Genomic DNA, 22,443 nt, shown 5'->3' with positions numbered 1-22,443 from the left:
TCTACAATGAATAGAATAATTTGGCCCTGTTTTCCAGGGCTTTGTATAATAAAGGCTTCCCTGCTGTCCCCATTATCACATTAACTTGGATTCGTTCATGTATTCATTATCTGCCAACTGGGAGAGTCTAAGAAAAAGAAAGCAAGTGTGTTTTATTGCTGTGGAAGTCCAGATAAGTTCCATATCTTGAGGTTCTGCCTTAAAGAGGTGATGCCCAGGAGGTGAGGGCAGGAATTTCCACGCACTTTCATAGCCCTGAATGCTTCACAGGGCTGAGGGACAGGGTCTGCAGTAGGCAATTGCAGACACGATGCAGACATTCAAAGACAAAGATGGCTAGCTGAGAATTTGGGCTCTTGGCAGCCCTGATGATGAATATCATGGAAGTCTATAGACATTGTTTTCCTAGAATTAATTTTAACACTTTTGTAGAGGTCGCTCTAAATAGCGAGAGAGTTCCTGGATTGGGGCAGACATAAATTCTTTAGACAGTTTGCTATCTTTGTCTGGCCCAGGCTTTGCTGTAATTTAATGCAGTTATAAGCAATTACTTTCCCCCCTTTCATATCAAGTTCTAAAAGCATTATCCCTAAATGGAACTATTTCTTCTCCTGTCTGTGGTTGCAAAAGAATGTGGTTTCAGTATCCCTCCAACTCTGGTGCTAATCAGATACACCTCAAATATAAATCTATTCTAAGAAGTTGCAGTTACGGCAAAAGAAAATCTTAGTTTGAAATAACCATTTGAAAGTAACCTTGCAAGGATGCTATGGTAAACAAGAAGATTTCTGGATCAGTGCCTCTTTCCAGCATTAAAAAGAATCCAGCCATGATAGAATCTGCAAAACCATGAAAATATGACATGTAGTTTTGAATATATGCCTCTTTACGTAACAACCAACAACAATAAATTCATTATGCTGTTACAAACCATTGCAAAGTAGAAATACATGAATTAATTTAGTGTATTATAAATATCAGCTTATGTCTTCAAAAATGTCTGTCATTAGGTTTTAGAAGTATTTAGGCCTATTCTTTTTCCACATTGCCTCCATAAACTTTCTTAAACTCACCCTTCCATGTCTCAGCAACTCCTTTCTTCTAGTGTATGCTTAATCTGTAGTAGAGTCTTCCTAAAAATTCAAGTCAGAGGGAGACAGTCCTCTCTTAAAGATCTAGGATGGTTCGTTATGCGTTCAGATCAAGCCCCAACATCTCACCACGGTTTACTGGCTACATGGTTATTCAAGACATCTCCCAGTTTAGTCTGTCCAGGGTCATCTCTCACCTTATAGATGCTCAACGCATCTTCACCTGTCCTTCTTCCATTTGCCTTTGTTATAAAATGGAAACCTCTATCTACATCAGCTAATGCAAATAGACACTGTAAGTGGGGGGTATCGAGAGAATGGTTCTGTGTTCAACCTAAGTTAAACTGCACTTTGGGCTTGGCCAGAATATCCACTGCAAACCTAAAACAAATGAAATGCACAAATACCTTCCTACACACACAGAGAGAAGCATATATATTATTAAAGAAAGGAAAGAAGGTATGTATGTTGTATTCACACAGACTGGCTACTGTGTGGACAGAGACCTCTCTCTATTCACTCATCTTAGTAAAATGCCTGATCACAGAAGGCCCTCAGTGAAAACTTGTTGAATGAGTGAATATAAAAAATTAATGCCAAAATTTGTAGCTCAGTAGATGAGTCTATGACTTACATTTAGTTATGTCAGCATACTCCTCAATGTGTTGTGAAAAGTCCACCTTACTATTAATTTTCCTTCTCTCAGTTGGGTTGATTTTATACATTTCTAAGTGGCAAAATGTAAACATTAAAAATACAGAAAACTTCCAACTAACAGCCAGCCTACTAGTTATTTTTCTCAATTTCAAAGTATTCTATTCTTGTCAAATATGTGGTTAAAAATGACAATGAAGCGAGTGCATTTAATATGCTGAATATGAAAATATTACATTGCATGGGCATTGATTTATGAAAGGCATGCTAAATATTTGATATAAAATTGTATCCCACAAATATATATCATTTCAAAGCCACAAAGTATTCTGAACCCCCTTGTCTTACATTATTTGCAATCATATGAAATCCACTTTGTGTAAGTTCCTTTGTTCCTGATGGGAAAAGGCACCGTTTATTTATTAAATTCAAAGATTTTGCCATTTATTTTGGCCTAGAGAAGAGGTCCAGAAAAATCCAGTAATAAAATATTCTTTTTTGATTGTGAATTTTGTCACAGTATATCACATTTATTTAAGTGTGCATTTCTCTTGTTGTGATTCAACCCTTTCATTCTGTGTGTGCTCTCTTTCTTTGGGGGCATCCCATGACCATGCCCAATACCTGTCCATCCCTTTTAAGTCTGTCAGGATAACTGAACTATCTTACTCAAAGATAGTTGAGTGGACTTTTAGAAGAACGTTTCACATACCCAATTCCTAAGGCTCTTGACCAAAAATCTCATTTTTTTAAGTAGCAGAACAGATGCTTGACACATATGTGTTCCATACATTTTATGAATGAGGGCAAATGATGATGGTAAAGAGCCTGGGGTGAGATAGATCAGCAGCTGAAAATCAACTTGTTACATTTTAGCTGTGTGCCCTTAAAATTGCTCTCATCTTAAAATGGACACAATTTATTGGGTCATTTGAGCATTATAAAAGATAATGGGTGGTGCATTCACTTTCGAATGTCCCCTCACTGTAAAGAGAGCTTTCCTACCATTCTTCCTTTCTAATCGTATACTCTAATAAACTTTTTCCTGCTGTTCCAAAAAAAAAAAAAAAAAGATAATGCACAAAATCCATAGGTTGTCTTATTATTAAAGCACATAATATATGAGATGCATTTAGAACACTGGTACATAGTAGGTTTCATAAATGTTTACTATTTAATAATAAATAGTTATTACTATTTATTTAATAATAAAAATTTAATAAAAATTTAAAATAATAAAATAAAAAAATAATAAATTTAAATAGTAAATTTAATAATAAATAGTAGTGTTATCCACTTTATGTATATATTCAAACCAGCTCTTAGGCAACTTTTTCGTTTTCTAAATCATTTATAATGCAAATGATTTGAGAGAGACATGGGATTGTTGAGACCAATAAGACCATGAGAAACCTTTCAGGTCATAGTATGTGAACAGGCACAGACCAGCATTGAACCAAAATGGCTTTGGCTTCAAAGCATTGCTGCGACTTCTCCTTTGTCTGAACTCCCTGATCATGTCCTGAGCTAAAGACCACAGCTTCTGGATGTCTGGCTGAGCTCCATTTCCAACCTTCATTGATAAAAAACATTTTAGAACTTTTATGTCTATAGTCTAATATATTAAGGCTAGGCCTTTCTCATCATTGGTAGGCACAGAAGCCAGGTGCTCATGGGAAACTTCGACAGGAGTAAACTACAACCTGAGTATAAAGGCCAGTTTAGCAGACTAGCTGATCTGCCAAAATTAGAAACCGTAAGAAGAATTTGAGTCTTAACTCTGTTCTAGGAAGTTAGTACCTGCCTAGGAAGAAGTACCTGATGTTTTGTATTAAGTCTTGGGGATATTACGTAACATTTCTTAGCCTCAGTTTTTCATCTGAAAGTGTGTGTGTTTCCTTAAAGCTCTAAACTATTTTTCCCGATTATAACATTCCATAAAATCAAACCTCAAATCCAACATAGATAATACAAAAGAAATAATGCAGAAATGTGGAAGAAACAAACAAAAAACCTTGTAATGCGCTCATACAATAATGTTCACACTGGGACTTTGAAAATGGGAGAAGATTGTGGGATGAGAAAAGCTGTGGAGAAAAGCCTTTTGGCTGGTGAAACACGAAAGGACCAGATATGAATGTGTCAAAATGCTTTTAACTGTTTCCCTTTAAACAGCACCTCTGGCCCTATTTCTTTGAAATCACCAGAAAGAGAAACTATTCTCTCAAGTTGATTGCAATGCCTGAGGGAAAGTTGGAGAAAGATCTAAAATCTTGACCATGAGCCCCAAGGAATATACATTTTTAATCAAGGGTGAGGTGTTGGTAATGTTACTGCTACTTGAATGCCAAGGTATTTAAGTTTTAAAGCAAAAATATCCCTGGAGACCGGCTGACAGCATCTAGCCCTGATGCTGATCACTTATATGGTTTGTGACTAAGGCTTTTCATCGGTAAACAGAGCCTAAAGTAACATCCTGGGGGGAGACCCCAGCAATAGTCACCTGTGATTAATTGGCTACAAAATGTCACCCTCACACTTTTTAAATATAGGGGAAAAACATTCTTTTAAGAAGGAAAGCTGTCCTGAAAGGAAACTATGCACAGAGGGTGGTTTACTTATTTAATTGCCACATCCGTGATGACCTGGTTTCTCTGCTTTAGCTGAAAAATTAAAAGGAGCCACAGGTCTGTTTGTTAAAATATTCTTATGCAGCCTTGTTTAAAGATAAATGATATGGAAAATGTTTTTTTCCTGACAATGTTCTCTACTTTTGTTTCAGACGGGAAAGGAGTGAATACTAGGTTAGTAGCACCTGAATTCTTAAGGGGGAAGAATTAACTATATAGTTTGGCATATTTTTATGCCGTGTGTGTGTGTGTGTGTGTGTGTGTACACACACACACACACACACACACACACTTATAAGAGGCATCCAAAAATTTGACTAATGATAAGCTTAATATTCAAATTCATTTTATAGATTTATTCAGACACTATTATTTCCAAGAGGTATACATTTCAAAACTTCTGTCTTCAAATGAAGAGTAAAGAAATAAATCCAAGGTAACATTATGTCTGCCATATAAAATCATCAGTAAAATATCATTCTACTCTCTTCGGATTCTTTAAGAAAATTTTAGATTTCCTTTTAATTTGATGTACGCATGAAAACATTGTAAAATAAGTTGACATACCAGTTTATTATTGGTATCACATGTCTTTACTAATGATCAGCAGATTCCATAAAAGGCTACATCCCAGTTTAATACTGTTGATATGGCTGAAGGATGGTTGTTTCTATACCTATTATTTGGCTTAAGGTGTTATGATTATTATAGTAATTGTTGTCCTTTTGTGCTTGCGATTTTTATACATGTTAATTTTAAAATCTAGATTCTGTCCAGCACCCAGCCCAAATAATCAAAACTAGTTCTACAAGAAGGTGACATTGGAAGTGGAGAAGATAAGTCCAAAATATTTGTGAAATACCATACAAACAGATGAACATCTTTTCCAACTCAAGAAAATGCTTTAAATTCTCTAGTCCTATTTTCCTCTCTAAAACATAGGGATATTAACACCTATATTACAGGATTACCATTAATTAGTGAAATAATGTACCATATTTGAGGCAACAAGCATAATACCTATCACAAATAGTCTTTCACATACAAATAGCAATTGCCATTATCGTTATTGAGTTAGAATTGCCTTTTTCTCCTCCTTCTCCTTCTCTTTTTCCTTTTTATTTTTTCCCTTCTCCTTCTCCTGTGACTTCTCTTCTTATCAGGAATGTTCTTGGCTGTGAATGTACAAGGATGCAGAGGGAAAAAGTGATGTTGCTCCCAGAAAAATGTTTACTCAGTCCCTGAAACAGGGCATGTCTATGGTAAAAAAACAAAAATAAAAGCTGAAACAAAGAAAATATCAAAAGCAAAACCAAAACAAAGCAAAACAAAAACCAGAAAAAAGCACATTTGTTGTAAAGTGAGTAAAAATTACATCTGCAGATATAAAGCTGTAAGAGAAAGAAACTACATAGACAAAATAGAGAATTGCAAATAACAACCTCACTTACAATGAGATGAAATGGTCTCATGATCCAGCCTTCCTATATGTATAGTTAACTAAGACAGAAATTATAGCTCATTTTCCCATAAACCTATACTTTAGGGATATTAAAAGTATGGTGTCAAAATGGAGTGTCTCTTGTTCAGATGGGGGCCCCAAATCTGGGGTGATGATGAGTGGAAGCTGGTGCAGGGGAGGTGAAATGATTCACCTGAGGCAGAAAGGAGATAGAAGTTTACTGAATATGTCTGGCGTTGGGGGAGGGGGGCAGTGGGTAGGACGTAGGAGGAAAGGTTGTCTGCACCTAGGCAGTGGGTGAGGGCTGCTTTTAAAGGGGGAAGATGAGGAGGTGTGGCGACATATGGAATTCCCTCTTTTTTGGTAACAGAACCTGGTTGTAAGTAGCCCATTGGTCCGTTAGGACCTATGGGTATTTTGAGGTGGCTCACCTGATGTGCCTGTCTGTTTCTGCCCAGGAGGTCCTGTGGGCCCTTTGTATATTCCATTGTCAAGCCTATTTGCCTAAAAGCAGTCTCTACAAGAAGTACAACAATTTTTTTATGATAATGAGATATTTTCACAGTCTTCATTTTAGAGACTGAAACAAACAAACAGAGGCCCCAAGTGGGGTCACTTTGAGCCAGTCCAAATCACCAAACCAGGATTTAATATCTAACCTATTTGCGGTTTCAGCCTTCCCCAGAAAGGTAATCTTAACCAGGTCAGCTAAGGAACTTTCTAATTTGCATCAGTAAGGTAATCTGTCCTGTGGGCTTTCTCCATCACATGGAGAAAGATGAGATAATCCACCCAATACTTGCCCCTGCCCTTCCTCTGAGGATGATCCTGCCTAAATTACTGTCCTTCTTTTTGCTAATAATTTTCTTGCCCCATCCTCCTTCCTATAAAAACTTTCCATTTTGTGCAACTCCTCTTCCCTCTACTTGCTAGATGGGGTTCTGCTGATTCATGAATTGTTTAATAAAGACATTAGATCTTCAACTTCAAATTTACACAGTTGAATTTTTTTAATGGACTGACACACACACACACAATTTAAAACTTGCTCTAAACCATCAATAGCACACTTATTAATCTTAAAAGATACACATTTCAGTATTTTCAAACTGTTTCTCAATATAGTTTATCTTTTTAAAAAGCCTATGGATTTCTCATAATTTCCCACTGTTTTATGGTTAAAGAGTCTAATTCTGTCACTTAAATGTGATTTGTCATAGTTAAATTTGGCTAAATAATTGACTATAAACTGAGTACCATGTGCTTGAAATTAACCAGACTCAGTATTACTTTAGGATCTAGAAAACACTTGCATGTAAATACATTCTAATCTCTAAGAGAAGCCTTCAATAAATAAGCTGCATGTTTGATCAGTATCTGAATGCTTGCTTCTTCTACATAAAAGTAATTGTATATACATTGGCAAGTTCCATTTTTGCCATAATGTTGCTAAATACGTAGTTTTCTTCCTCGAGATTATCCTCTTAAAAAGCAAAGTTTATATCTAAATTTAAAACAAATCCCTTCATTTTAGACCAAATTAAAAATAACAATAAAGTGAAATTCTTCAACATATCTTATAGCCTACCCTCTGAAGGGCTATGTACTTTGAGAATGTTTTATGCAAAGAGTTAAGTTTTGTTGCTTTTATACATGCAAGAGTAACCAACTCAGCATTATTGTGAATGATTATGAATCAATTACTCACAGATCAAGTCTTAAATATTTTCAAAGAACCAAAAGTAAGATAGAAAATAAGATTTTATTGTATTCTTCTAATGATAAATTAGGGAAGCCAGTGATGGATGAATGAGTTTGAATATATTGTTATTATTTCTAGCAAATAGGAAGCAGCATTTGACCAATGGCTTATCAAATGTAAACAAATCCAGGAATAGGAGAAAACACCTTTGAAACTCTTGCATGTAAAAAATTGCTTCAGCAATAAAAATGATAAGCAGAAACCTGCACCTACAAATGCATTTGTTATTTTTTCTTGTCCAAGAATAGAGAAATAACAATAAATATTATGAAATTAGTACTACCATCATGGTACGTACCACGTCCTGAGTGTCCGTGACATTAGCCACTGGGTTTGAACCTTTACATCCATCTCATTGACTTGACACTACTCATATGTTGCTAAGAAGGATTTCTGGTGAGAAATATCTGGTATCATTTTAGGTGTCATGATAACTATATAAAATCATAAAATTCAGAGGCAAAATGTCTTGGGTACTATTATTTCAAATTTTATATTTTATTGGTGATGAAACTGAGACCTGCAGAGATGATAGGTCTTTCCAGAGTAAAATGTCTACAAAATGAGAGATTCTAGTCAGAGCTCATTTCTTCCGATGCCTGGGTCTATTTCTTTTTTCAACACATTTTTCTTAATTATATTGAAATAGAGACTCATCGTATATGCATCTATGATATTGTGATTCATAACAAGAAATAAGTATTTGGCCTTGGCCCCTGTTTCTGACAGAGAACTGCTAAAACCCTTGGAATAGCCTATGATGAGAGCTATAAAGGTGTTTTCATTATGTTAATGTTAATGAGATGACTTTGGGACCTCACCTAAAGATGGGGGGGGGGGGGTTGGTTGCTGGGAGAACGAACCAAGTGATTAGAGGGTTAGAACTTTCAGTCCCAACCTCCTACACCCAGGGGGAGGAGAGGGGCTGGAGGTTGAATCATCAATTTCCAAAGGACACTGATTTAGTCAATCATGCCTATGTAATGAAACCTCCATAAAATCCCAAAATGATGGTATTCGGAGAGCGTCCATGGAGGTGCTGGGAGAGTGGCACACCAAGAGAGAGCGTGGATGCTCTGTGTCCCTTTCCCCATACCTTGCCCTATGCATCTCTTCCATCTGGCTGTTCATCTGTATTCTTTTATGGTTTGTAATAAAGCAGTAAATTGAAGTGTTCCCCTGAGTTCTGTGAGCTGCCCCAGCAAATTAATCAAACCCAAGGAAGGGTTTGTGGGAACATCTTGTTTACAGCCGGCTTGTCTGGAGGACAGATAACAACCTGAGCTTGAGACTGGCATCCGAGGACAAACAAGGGATCATAGGAACCTCCACTCTAACTGGTCAGTCAGAAGCACAGGCAACTTGAGATTGGCATTTGATCTGGAGTTGGGGGACAGTCTTGTAGGACTGAACCCTTAAACTGTGGAATCTGACTTTGTATCCAGGTAGATAGTGGTTAGAATTCAGGTAAATTGTAGGACACCCAGCTGGTGTCATAAAAAAAAAAAATCAGTTGGTGTGGGGAAAAACCTCCACACGTTTGGTGACCAGAAGTGTCAACAGTGTTTTGTGTGTCAACAGTGTTCTGTGGTCAGAGCGTGAAGAGTGAGATAGACTGAGCGTGTGTGTGAGTGTGCCTCTGTATCTGTGTGAACAGGAATAAACATTCTCACTCCTCAGTAAGAAGCTCTGTGGTGGATGTTAAGGGGCAGAAATTCTCAAAGATGCCTGTGACTGAAGACACAGGGGGGTAGCAGGCGTCGAGAATGACTTCTTGTTGCTCCAGCTCTAATGTGGTTTCGCAGTAACTGCTAAGTCCACCCAGATCATTCAGTGTGGGTGAAGTTTGAGACAGACAGAATAGTTTGACAATGGATGCTTCTTTAAATTTTCTGATTGGTTAATGGAGGCATTTTATTTTAAGACAAAATATAGTCACACTGGTACTTCCACTCAGGACTACAGAGATTTTATTTAACCTCAATCTTGTGACTCTATTCCCTTTTCTCTACACCAAAAACTCCAATTCTCAGTGACCTCAGTAATGACTAGCATAAATTACTTATTTATCCCACAATACACATATGGCAGTGCCAGTGTGAAAATATCAACATTACCACCAACAGGAGAATTCCTGAGAAGAGCTGAAGATTTTTCCTTTAGTTATTTTATCCTTGGGGCACATCCCATTAGATGATGGAATTACTACTATACTGTAAACTCTTAAACTAATATGAAATAGTCTCACTCTGTGTGGTTATGCCACTAATTTCATACACAGGCTCATTTGTTTAATTTAATTTTCAATAGGGACTGATTTTTTATTTAATTTTGCTGCATAACTGTAGAAAGTATTTACAAGGTTCTGAACTCAAATCTACAAACTAGAGTATATGTTTAGAGTGTTAGTTTCTGTCTCTTATCTCCCCAGTCCTGGTTCTTTATTCTTCCTCCAATAAGTAACCATTGTTTTTAAATTAGATTTTTGATTTTTTTTCTATTAAAAAATAAGCCAATAGGTGCATATATTCATACCCCTTTCTCTCTTTTAGATACACAGTTGTGAATTATATACACTTTTCTCTTTTTTATTTAATATATCCTAGTGCAATAATTTAATGAAAGTTTATAGAGAGATTCCTTACTTTTTTTTAAAAAAACTTTATTTTGAGAGAGAAAGAGGAAGCAGGGGAGGGTCAAAGACAGAGAGAGAGAGAGAGAGAGAGAGAGAGAGAGAATCCCAAGCAGGCACCAATCTTAGTGTGAAGCCTGACGCAGGGCTCGATCTCAGTACCCTGAGATCACGACCTGAGCTTATATCAAGAGTCAGGCACTTAAGTGACAGCCACCCAGGTGCCCCACGAGATTCCTTATTGTTGTTTGTTTTAAACAACAGCTTTACTCAGATATAGTTCATATTTTATAAAAATATTCTTTTATAATGTGTACTTCAGTGGCTTTTCCATATTTAACATCGTTATGCAACCATCACGACTATTTAATCTCACAATATTTTCATCATCCCAAAAAGAAATCCATATCCATTAGCAGTCACTCTCCGTATCCCCAAAGCCCCAGTACCTGGCAACCACTAATGTGCTTTTTGTCTCTATGAATTTAATTTGCCCATTTTGAGCATTTAATATAAATTGAGTGATGTGTTTTATTGTGACTGGCTTCTTTAATAATCTCTTTGAAGTTCATCTATGTTGTAGCATGTGTCAGCGCCACATTCTTTTTTACTTCCAAATAGTATTCCACTGTATGCCTAAACCACGTTTTGTTTATCCATTCATCACTTGATCGGCATTTAGGTTTCTAATTTTCAGTTATTCTGAATAATACTGCTGTGACACAATGTGCAAATTTATGGGTGGACCTACACTTTCAATTCTCTGAATATATAGCTAGGGGAGTAGATTTGCTGGATGTTTGACATTTTGAGAAACTGCTAAATGTTTTTACAAAATGGCTGCACAATTTTATAAGCTATAACATTTCAATTTCCCTGCATTTGTTGCTAACACTTGTTATTTTATTTGCCCTTCTGATTATGCCCATCCTAGTGAAATGGTACCCCAGTGTGGATTTAAATTACATTTAGCTAATAATTAATGATGTTAGACATCTTTGCATGTGCCTTTTGGCCATTCATTGTATTATTTGGAGAAATCTCTATTCAACTCTTTTGGTCATTTTATGAAGTAAGTTACGTGTCTTTTTATTATTGAGTGGTAAGATTTCTCTCTATATATTGAATTCAATGCCCTTGTTAGATGTTTTATTTAAAAATATTATCTCCCATTGTAGGAGTTACCTTTTCATTTTCTTGATCAAATTTTATAGCTTCACCTCCTACATTTAGCTCTTATATCCAGTCAGCATTAATTTTATTGTACTGTGTGAGGTAGGGGTCCAACTTTGATATTTTGCATGTGTATGCCCATTTGCACCATTTGTTGCAAGACTACTCTTTAACAATTTTTTAAAAGCTCACTTAGCCTAAGAAATATCCTGAAATGTCTCTGGTGGAATTAGAACTAAACCCATTACTGAGCATAGACTGACATGACAAGTATACTTCTTCCTGATCTGTAGTATTAATTAATTTATTTTTTTACATTTATTTATTTTTGAGAGAGAGAGAGAGAGAGACAGAGCACAAGTGGGGGAGGGGCAGAGAGAGAAGGAGACACAGAATCCGAAGCTGGCTCCAGGCGCCAAGCTGACAGCACAGAGCCCGATGCGCAGGGCTTGAACTCACAAACCTTGAGATCATGACCCAAGCTGAAGTCGGACGCTCTACTGATTAAGGCACCCAGGCGCCCCTGTAGTATTAATTTATTTTTTAATTTTTGTTATCATGATAAATATACTGTTTTTAATTAAAATTTTTTAATGTTTATTTGTGTGTGTGTGTGTGTGTGAGAGAGAGAGAGAGAGAGTGAGTGCACACATGAGCATGGGAGGGGCAGAGAGCAAGAGGGAGACATAGAAGCAGCCTCCAGGCTTTGGGCTGTCAGCACAGAGCTCAATGCAGGGCTCGAACCCATGAACTGTGAGATCGTGACCTGAGGCAAAGTGGGACCCTTAACCGACTGAGCCATCCGGGCCCTGATGATAAGTGTACTCCTTAATCGCCCTGACCTATTTTACCCATGCCCCACAATACCCATAATTTGAGGTTAAATCAGACAGTAGGTGTATATGAAAGAAGGTTTTGCTAAAATATCTCCTGAACACATTGCTACCAAATAAGGCAACTTACTAAATTTGCTTAAAATGTCTCTGATTCCAGAGATAAAATTACACACTTTTTTGGAAATTGCAGAGTCACCTTTAAAAACAAGCACACTGTGTTTTTTTCTAAAACCACCTTGATGAGTGGAATACACATTACACAGAAGATTTTAGCATGACAATACAAAATAAACATGATATCCATTTGCCATCTGGTGTGTTGTAAATATATTGTTGTTTACCCTTTTCCAAACCCCTAAATGAACTTCATAATTGCCTCATTATCTGTAATATGTCACACCTCCGTGGCCCTTCTGGTGATGATAATGCATAGCTTCCCAAACAACACAAAAAGCAAAATAAAGAGATAGGTGAAGTCATCTCATGAACCTGTATGCATTTGTATATAAAGAAAGATGTCTCTTGAAATAACACTGCGCTGAGGTTCCAGTGCAGCTGTAAGTAATATAACTAATGTCATCTGCTTCAAACCTAAAAGTGCATCACTGAGCATACTTTGCTAAAAATCAAATCAGAGACAGAGCAGAGTTTAGTAATAAAAGATGATTGGTATGTGTCTCCAGTGCAATCTTCTTCTATCTGCTGGCCTTAATTCTACCCTCCTGTCTTTTAGAATGTATATGTAAGTGCATGATAAAATGCAGATGATTATTGAGAGAACCACTTTAGCCGTATATTCTCTATGCTTTATGATAGCTGGTAGCTAAATAATAATCTCTGCAATCACATATGCTTGGCAAGAACTTTATATACAACATACTAACTCTCTAATGGACATAGATGCTATTTTGGTGCTTGGAGTCACATATACTTCCAATGAAAACTTTTTGATGATCTCTCAACTAGTTTGTTCCTGATTTCATTAAGATTCTTTTCAGTTAGTAAACATTTAACAGCAGATGTACGTAATGTGCACAGGAATCTTGAATGAACTCATGATGAGAACTTTTTCCACATTGACTATTTATACAAAGCTCCACAATAACGAGGCGGGGATTTACAGGCATTTACCTGTGCATGGATTTATTGTTTGTTCAATACAATTTGTGTGAGTCCATTAGGGATCTTGGGATAAAGACACTTAGTTTTGATCCAGTTTTCTCCTTTATACCTCACTGCTTCCATCATATTTTACTGAAATTTTCTCTTCTCTCATGATTTTTTAAAATCCCCTATCACCTTTGGCCTAGGACCACATCACGTCATACCTTTTTTACCAAATTAGTTTCCTAGTAGTTCTTCATGGCTCTAGTTTCTACACTGAAGAGCAAAAGGGAAAGAATCATGTCTTTAGAAAGTTTGTATTTTAAGGTATAGAAGGTATGGAAGAAGTCACTTGAAAGGGAAAAATAAAAAAGCAAGAAAATGAGAGAAATATTTTCCAAAGGAAAATATGTGTGTGTGTGTGTATACATGCATATATGTGTGTGTGTGTGTGTGTGTGTATATATATATATATATATATATACACATATATATATATATACATATATATATATATATATATACATATATATATATATATATGTATATACACATATATGTCGATCAAAAGTAGACAAATCGTAAGTGTCCAGCTCAGTGGAATTTTATAGAGTAAGTAAAGCCATATCTGTAATACCTGGACCAAGAGATAATTACTAGTGTGATTTCTGAAGCCATTTCAAAGTATAGTTTGGTCTGGTTCTTTTTGCTCAGGCTTCTCTTTCTGCTTAGCCTTATATTTGTACTATTTGTTGATATTACCATGTGAAGTTGTGGTCCATTTGTTTTAATTTCTGAATAGTATTTCATTAGATATACCATACGTTATCCAGTGTACTGCTGGTGGGCATTTTGGATTATTTATAGTTTTCAGATATTAGCAAAAGTCCTGCAATGAATACTTGTATTTTTTTAAAGGAGAAAACATATATACCCATTCTCCTGGATATATATTTACCTGATGTGAAATGCTTTGATCATGAAGCACATTCAGTTTTAGAATATGCCAATTTTCCAAAGTGGTTTTATCAGGAGTACATCATTTTCATCGTATCATAGATAACGTTGGGTATTTTCTTCTTTTTTACATTAGCCATTCTTGTGGATATGTGTTAGTATCTTACTATACCTTGGTATCTCATTGTGTCTTTAATTTTCATTTTCCTTACAAGTTAATAGATTTGATTATTTTTCCTTAAGTTTATTAACCATTTGGATATTCAGTCATATAAAGTATCTGTTGTAGTAGTTAGCTTTATTCTCTATTTAAGCATCTTTTATTATTGGTTAATAAAAATCATTTACACTTGGCAGGATATGTGTTGTATCTCACTGTGTGACTTGTCTACCATGACAGATTCATGAAAAAGTGAGAAAATATTTGAATAGGCATTTCTCTAAAGGCACACAAATGGCCAATAAGCACATAAAAGATTGCTCAACATTGGTAATCATTAGAGAAATGGAAATTAAAAATTAAAACACCAAAACACCTCATACCCACTTGGAGTGCTAAAAAAAAAAAAACATAAAAAAGCCAATAAGAAATGTTGAGGATATTGAGAAAGTGGAATATATTGCTGGTGATAATTAAAATAGTGAGGCTGCTTTGGGAAACTATTTTGCCTTTTCCTCACAGTATGAAGCAGAGTTACCAAATGATCCAGCAGTATAAACCCAAGAGAAGTGAGAGCATATGTCCCACAAAAACTTATCCATTAATGTTTACAGTAGTATTACTCATAATAGCCAAAAGGTGGAAACAACCCAAATGTCCATCAAGTGATGAATGATAAACTAAATGTGGCATAGATAGAGGTGCCTGGGTGGCTCAGTTGGTTAAGCCTCTGACTCTTGATTTCACCTCAGGTGAAAAGGAGTTCTCATGGTTCCTGAAAAGGAGTCTCTCTGTGGGCTCCGCCCTGACAGCATGGAGCCTGCTTGGGATTCTCTCTCCCTCCCCTTCCCCACCCTTTTTCTCCCCACCCCTCTCAAAATAAATAAACATTAAGTAAATGTGGCATACATATGCAATGAGTATTATTTAGCAATAAAAAAAGAATAAAGTATTGGTACATGCTAAAGTGTGGATGAACCTTGAAAACTTTATGCTAATTTAAAGAAGCTGGTCATTAAAGGCCACATTTGTATGATTTCATTTATATGAAATGTCCAGGATAGGCAAATTCACAGAAACAGAATCTAGATTAGTGGTTGCCAGGCACATAGCAATGAAAGCAGTGGAGGTCACGTCTAATGAATATGGGATATCTTCTGGATGATGTAAATGCTCTAAAATCATATAGTTGTGATGTTTTTAAAACTCTGGAAAAAAAAACACTTAAGTTGTACAGTTTTAAAAGGAATTTTATGATATGTGTCTTATTTCTCAATAAACCTATTTAAAAAAACAACAAACTGGAAATAACCTAAATAACATTAGTGGGAGAATGAATAATTATCGTGATATAACTATATGACGGTATATTTAAAGAGTGAATATGCTGGACTTATGTATACTAACAACAATGGATTTCAAAAACAAGGTTGAGAGGAGAATGTAAGTAAGAAACAGATGGGAGTGACAAACACTAAATTCAGGCTTATGGATTTTACTTTTAGGATTAAGTGAAAGAGATTGAGACACGGCACCCAGGAATCTTCACCTGTGTTAGTAATGTTTTTAATTCTTAAAATTATTATGGCTACCTGAGATTTTATTGTAATTTTCTTTATGGCTCTTCTTATATTTAAATATTTTACAATTGAACAGTATAGTGATATTGGAGGACAGGGGACTTAATGGTAAAAATTAAAATCAATTAAATTCAGGGTAACATGTAAAATTATGTTCTTTTGGACTCATTAAGTAGAGCAATTTTCTACACATAAATAATAGAGGTCAATTAACTTTGAGAGCAAAAAAACCTGTAGCTTCATTAACATGAGGATTAAAGTTGAAGACAGTATCTTGCCTAGTACTTTTAAATGTGTCCAGTTGTCTCAGATTTTTAAGGCTGGTACATCAGCCAAGAAGTCCTAGGCATATAATAGTAACACGTTTTCCAGATAATTGCCCGTGAAAATTCTGTACTTGCTTTGGCTCAGTGATTCTCTACCCTGGCTGCACATTAGAAGCACCTGGGGAAATGTAAAAAAAAAAAAAAAAGCCTCTGTACTTATTTCCTGTTCTCTCTCTGATCTGTTGCTCCAAATCCAACTCTTTCTCTCTCTTGGATCATTGGTATTGAGGGCCCTTTTGGATTCCCTCTGGCATGGGTCTTTCTTCTGTCTACATGGTTACTTGATGTCAGCATTCCTCACAGCTGTCAGAGAAAGGCTTTCCTACATCTTGTTTTCTCCAGCCTATCGCTCACCACTCTAGCCACCAGGGGAGTAGTTTTGCAAATTTGCTAATGAATTGGCATGTTGAGAAAGAGAGAGAAAGGGAAGGAGGGAGGGAGGAAGGAAGAAGGAAGGAAGGAAGGAAGGAAGGAAGGAAGGAAGGAAGGAAGGAAGAGAGAGAAGAAGGGAGGAAGGAAGGAAAGGGAGGGAGAAAGAAAGAAAAAGAAAGAAAAGAAAAGAAAGAAAGAGGGAGGGAGGAAGAGAGAGAGGAAGGAAGGAAAAGAGAGAGAAAGAAAGAAGGAAGGAAGGAAGAGGAAGGGAGGAAGGAAGGATCAAATAACTCATTAAAATTGGCTTAGATATAAAATAAGGATTAAAGTTTTACTGGAAGAATATACAAGAATATACAAGACAATATTCTTTGACTGCCACACAGCCAGGCAGTGGTCTTACTAACCTGACAGCATTTCTGATGACTCAAACATTAAGAGACATGATCCTTTTGGCCAGTAATTACTGTACTGTTATTTAATGCAACCTTCAGGTGTTTCCAAGATTTCGTATGCTGTTTTCCAGTTTACTGGGTGGCCAGGTTGTGTGGCAATGATTAAAAAATAGATAAGTAAGGGGCGCCTGGGTGGCTCAATTGGTTAAGCATCCACCTCTTGATTATGGCTCAGGTCATGATCTCACAGTTTGTGAGGTCAACTCCCCACATCAGGCTCCTCACTGATAGCATGAAGCCTGCTTGGGATTCTTTCTCTCTCTCTGCCCTCCTCTGTGCATGTGCACTCTCTAAACATTAAAAAAATAGATAAATGAAATTCAGGGAAAACGATTCAAGGTTTCTGAGAATAGACACTATGCATGTCAGGCTCAAGTGGTACAACATTTACTTATAGCAAGAGGAGAGAGGGGAGGAATACACAGCCACTTTTCAGTGCTTTGGTCGTTCCATCCATGGAAAGCAGATCCACTTTGTAGCCAAATGGGGTAATGTAGCTGCACACAGCTCAGCTAGTGCTGCTGTAGAATGACATTGACTCCTCTCTCATAAGGTCTGAAATCCGGAAAGCCTGTGGCATGCCCGAGGGTCACAGATATGCACACGCTTCAGCAGAGCAAGTAGTATACACCCCATCTGCAACAGCGAGAGATATTCCCTCACAAAATGATGAGCCCTGCAAGGCTATGAAGGGGTCTTTTCTCCCAGGAAGGAAATGTTCCAGGCCTAAGGTCACTCTTACACGACCATGTTGGAGGCAGGAAGCTGTGCATGAGTGCCTTTCCTGAAAGATGGTCATGTTTAAAACACAATAACCTGGTGTTTAATTTTCTAGGGCTGCTATAACAAAGTAAAACAAACTGGATGGCTTAAAATAATAGAAAAATATTTTCCTACAGTTCTAGAAGCTGGGAGCCCCAAAGCAAGGCGTCAACAGGGTAGGTTCCTTCTGAGGGTTGTGGCTGAGGATCTATTCCATAGTTCTCTCCCAGCTTCTGGTAGCTTCAGGTATTCCATGCTTTGAGATAGCATTGTCCCTCTCTTTTCACATTGTCTTCCCCCTGTATGTGTGTCTGTGCCCAAATTTCTACTTTTAATAAGGGCATACTTATAAGGGTCATACTAGATCAGAACTCACTCTAATGATGTAATTTTAACTTGATTAGCTCCGTAAAGACACTCTATTCAAATAAGGTAATATTCGGAGGTACTGGTGGTTAAGACTCAAATGTATCTGGGATTTTTTTGATGGGGGGAGGGGATGAGATACAATTCAACTCATAAAACCTGGTATTTGGAATTTTTTAAATGTTGTATTTGTTTCTGAGAGAGAGCGGACAAGCAGGGTAGGGGCAAAGAGAGAGGGGGCAGAGGATCCAAAGTGGGCTCTGCACCGGGAGCAGTGAGTTCAATGCGGGGCTCGAACTTATGAAGTGTGAGATCATGACCTGAGTCAAAGTCCAATGCTCAACCCATTGAACCACCCAGGTGCCCCTGGTATTTGGAATTTTGAATGTTTACAATTACCTATCCTACAATTTTCATAAGCAATCTATCTTTAAGTACTACAGAATTCAGCCTGGTTCTCAACCAGAATCAATACTGAGATTCAGCAACAGTGGAAACAAGTACAAGGATGCTTTTTTGTTTTGTTTTTGTTTTTCTGTAAACCAGTATTTCCCATTAATCTAAACAACAGGTAGACATCTTAAAAACTGTTATCCACCATACTCTCTTATGATCCCAACAAATGTTTAAAGGCTTAGGAAAATCAGACTCTCTCTGATATTTAAATATGACCATATGTATTGCTTCTTTAGTCCATACAGACTTGCTTACAAAAAGAAGAGTGCTTTTTAGCCTGTGCTTGAGTTGGCCAGTAAATCACTCAAGGCTGTTTTGAATGGTAACCTTATAGGTTCTTCAAAAGCTATTAAATTGGCCCAACTATTGAAACATTTTGGAGCCATGAGTACATGACTACATGAATGCTCAATTACTTGGTGACTTAGCTGCTCTTTATCTCTGCTTCCATATAAATCTATTGATGGTAACTTTTAGGTCAAAAGTTTGTCAGTGATACAGTCAACTGTGGATGGGATGTTAAGTCCACGTAATACCAAGAGTGGCAATTCCTATGAACACAACTCCTTACAGAGAGGATGGGGCTGAAAGCTGCCAGTGATGTAAGGCACTTAGGATTTCCTGAAGACGACAATGTCAGTTGATAAGACTTGCTGAGAATATTCAAGATGATGGACTATCTCAGAAAGAGCTAAATTATACCACAAGAACCTAGAATTAACTCTATAGTCCCGAGTGAATGAAAGAATAAGGTTATGAAACACAATCAGGGGTACCTGGGTGGCTCAGTCAGTTAAGCATCCAGCTCTTGGTTTCAGCTCACGTCATGATGTAACGGTTCATGAGACTGAGCCGCATATTAGGCTCTATGCTGATAGCGTGGGAGCCTGCTTGGGATTCTTTCTCTCCCTCTCTCTCTGCCCCTCCTCCCCTTGCACATGCTTTCTCTCTCAAAATAAATAAACATTTAAAAAAATAAAATAATAAAACACAGTTATATACAAACTGACTTAGTATTAAATAGAACTTACTATAGAGATTAACTTCTCTGTCTTTCTATTAGCTGAAACACTGTCCTTATTGGCAGCTTGCCCTATGTAAAATTTTCAGTTGGATCTTGAAGGACAAATGTCAATAATTTAGTGAGATGATTTTAATCATTTTCCAGTAATGCCTTTCACAAATACAGATAAATTATTTAAGGATCAAACATTATCCATTTTGAGATGTTAACCAAACCAGAATATAATCTAGGTTTTTGATGCTAGAGTTCCTGGAAGGAGTTCTTAGATAACTATCCTTCAAGCAATTTAAAAAAATCATTATACAAAGGCAAAATATCTTTTTGGATAACCTAAATAACTTCTAACTTTAATAAAAACCTGTACTTCTACCCTGGTCTTTCTATGGTTGCTTATGATGTCCTCAGGCCCTGGATAAAAGGAATTTCTACTTTGTTTACACTTCCAATTTTCTACATGGTTTCAGCACTTGATTGAGGATGTGAGTGGAAACATCAAATTTAAGCAAACCACACAAATTTTGGCTCTGTCATTTAGCCTTGGGGCTGTGGATATGTTTCTTAGCTTCTTTAACTGTATGCACAATAAATGGGAGTAATAATGTTAATTCAAAGATTTTTTTGAGGATTAAATAATATATTCCTGAAACCAGCAAAGTGCTTAATAAGAATAGGTCTTTAATGAGTATGACCCCTTTGTGATTTACTTGTTTCCTTCTTTCCCTTTTACAGCCAGTCTACTTTGCCGTCTCTATTGATGATCCACAGGAACTCTCCCACTTAATTAATGTTTCTTTAATCCTTATTTTCAAAAATCTTAAAAGTCATAGTCAGTGCCAGGGTGTTAAACTATTCCTACTTAAGACATTTTTCTTCAGCTAAAAATCAGCTAAAAAGTCAACAGTCCCTGCATTCCATTTCTTTAGAAGCAGGAGAATGGTTTACTAGGCCCTCTAATTACTAAGTTCCCCCAACATTAATCTTGGCCATTCTCGGCCTCTGAACATTTCTATACAAAATGGATAGCCTCAATGACACCTACAACAAACCCACCCCAAATTTGCTGCCGAACTTATTTTAATAATGTATTATCCTGTGTCATTTCCTGTTAATATTCTCTATGTTTGCTAAACTTTTTTTTTAAATCAGAGAAAAAGGGTGAATCTTTTAAAAACTCTATAATGCCATTCTTACCAGTGGCAAACCTCTATTTGATGACAATGTACAAAACACTTTCATAATCATTATGACCATTTATTCTCACAACAATCCTCCAGCACAGGTATCATTATTTCCATTTTCAATCTCCTGAGTGTGAATTTCAAATGAATTATCACCGATTACACAACGGGCAACCAAAAGAGCTGTCATTCAGTGTAATCCAAGATCATGTCAAAATTTACACTCTCAGCTTCATAACACAATGTTCATCGATCTGATTCAAATCCCTACAACTGTGCTTTGAAACAGAATTTCTTAGGCTAAATTCAGTAAGATTTTATCGGCTCTCTCCCCTTAATCTTTCATTAGCTGCCAAAGTTGATCAAGTCATTTCACAAAACTTACTTGAATAGTATCAGGCCAGGCTCCACTTCAATGTTTCCATTACTCCAACTTCTAGTCTTCTTCCTACTAACTGCAGGCCCTCCAATGCCTCTTTAACAACTCTCGGTAGTATTTTATTCTGGAGATTTTATTTGCCTGTAGAGTATCATTTCTCAGACCACGTTAATGGCTCTCAAGTCTTTGTCTCAAGTTCTACCTCCTCCCCAAATGCAGGACTCCATGGCTATAATAGGCTGAATAATGGCCCCAAGGATGTTCACATGCTAATAATCCGCAGAACCCGTGCATAGGTTACCTGATATGGCAGAAAAGACTTCGCAGATGTGATTAAGTTAAGGATATTGAGGTGAAAAGAGTATCCTATATTATTCAAGTGGGCTTATGTAATTATAGAGTTCTTATAGAAAAAGAAGCAGAAGGATCAGAGTGAACAGGAGTAGGAGATATGACAACAGAAATAACAGATTGGATTCAACAAGGAAGGGACCATGAGCCAAGGGTTCTCAAGATGACCTCTAGAAGTTGAGAAAGTTACAAAAACATTCTCATAGTCAGCAGAAGGAGCCAGTCTTGGTAACACCTTGAATTTAACCCAATGAGATTGATTGATTTCTGACCTCAAGAACTATAAGATAATAAATGTGTTTTAAGATACCAAGGTTGTAGAAATACGTTACAAACAATAGGAAACTGATGTGGTACCTAATCTTGAAGATAATTTCCATCCAGATGATAATTTATAGTTCTAAAGTGAAACTTGTGTCTCAAAAACCAAATGTTATATTCAATTCTCTCTTACTAAAGAACACAAAAAGTTCCTCAAGTCTTGCTGCCTTTTTCTTCATGATGCCATTTTCTTTCATTGTCTTGTCTCATGACCCTCATTCAGCAACTAATCAGCTTCTGCTGGAACTACTCTTAACAGAGAATTCTTGTCTGATTCCTCTTCACCAAGCTTTTTCTACTTCAGTCTAACAAGTACATTTACATCAACTATCTTTAGGTTCCACATTTATCTCCTGCTCTCAAATTTTCAAAGCCTACTCATCACTTATCAAGTAAATTACAGATTGTTTAA

The sequence above is a fragment of the Leopardus geoffroyi genome, chromosome D4 (genome assembly GCF_018350155.1).
Source record: "Leopardus geoffroyi isolate Oge1 chromosome D4, O.geoffroyi_Oge1_pat1.0, whole genome shotgun sequence".
NCBI classification, from domain to species: domain Eukaryota; kingdom Metazoa; phylum Chordata; class Mammalia; order Carnivora; family Felidae; genus Leopardus; species Leopardus geoffroyi.
The sequence above is the reverse complement of the archived record's forward strand: the minus strand, read 5'-3'. Positions refer to the sequence as shown.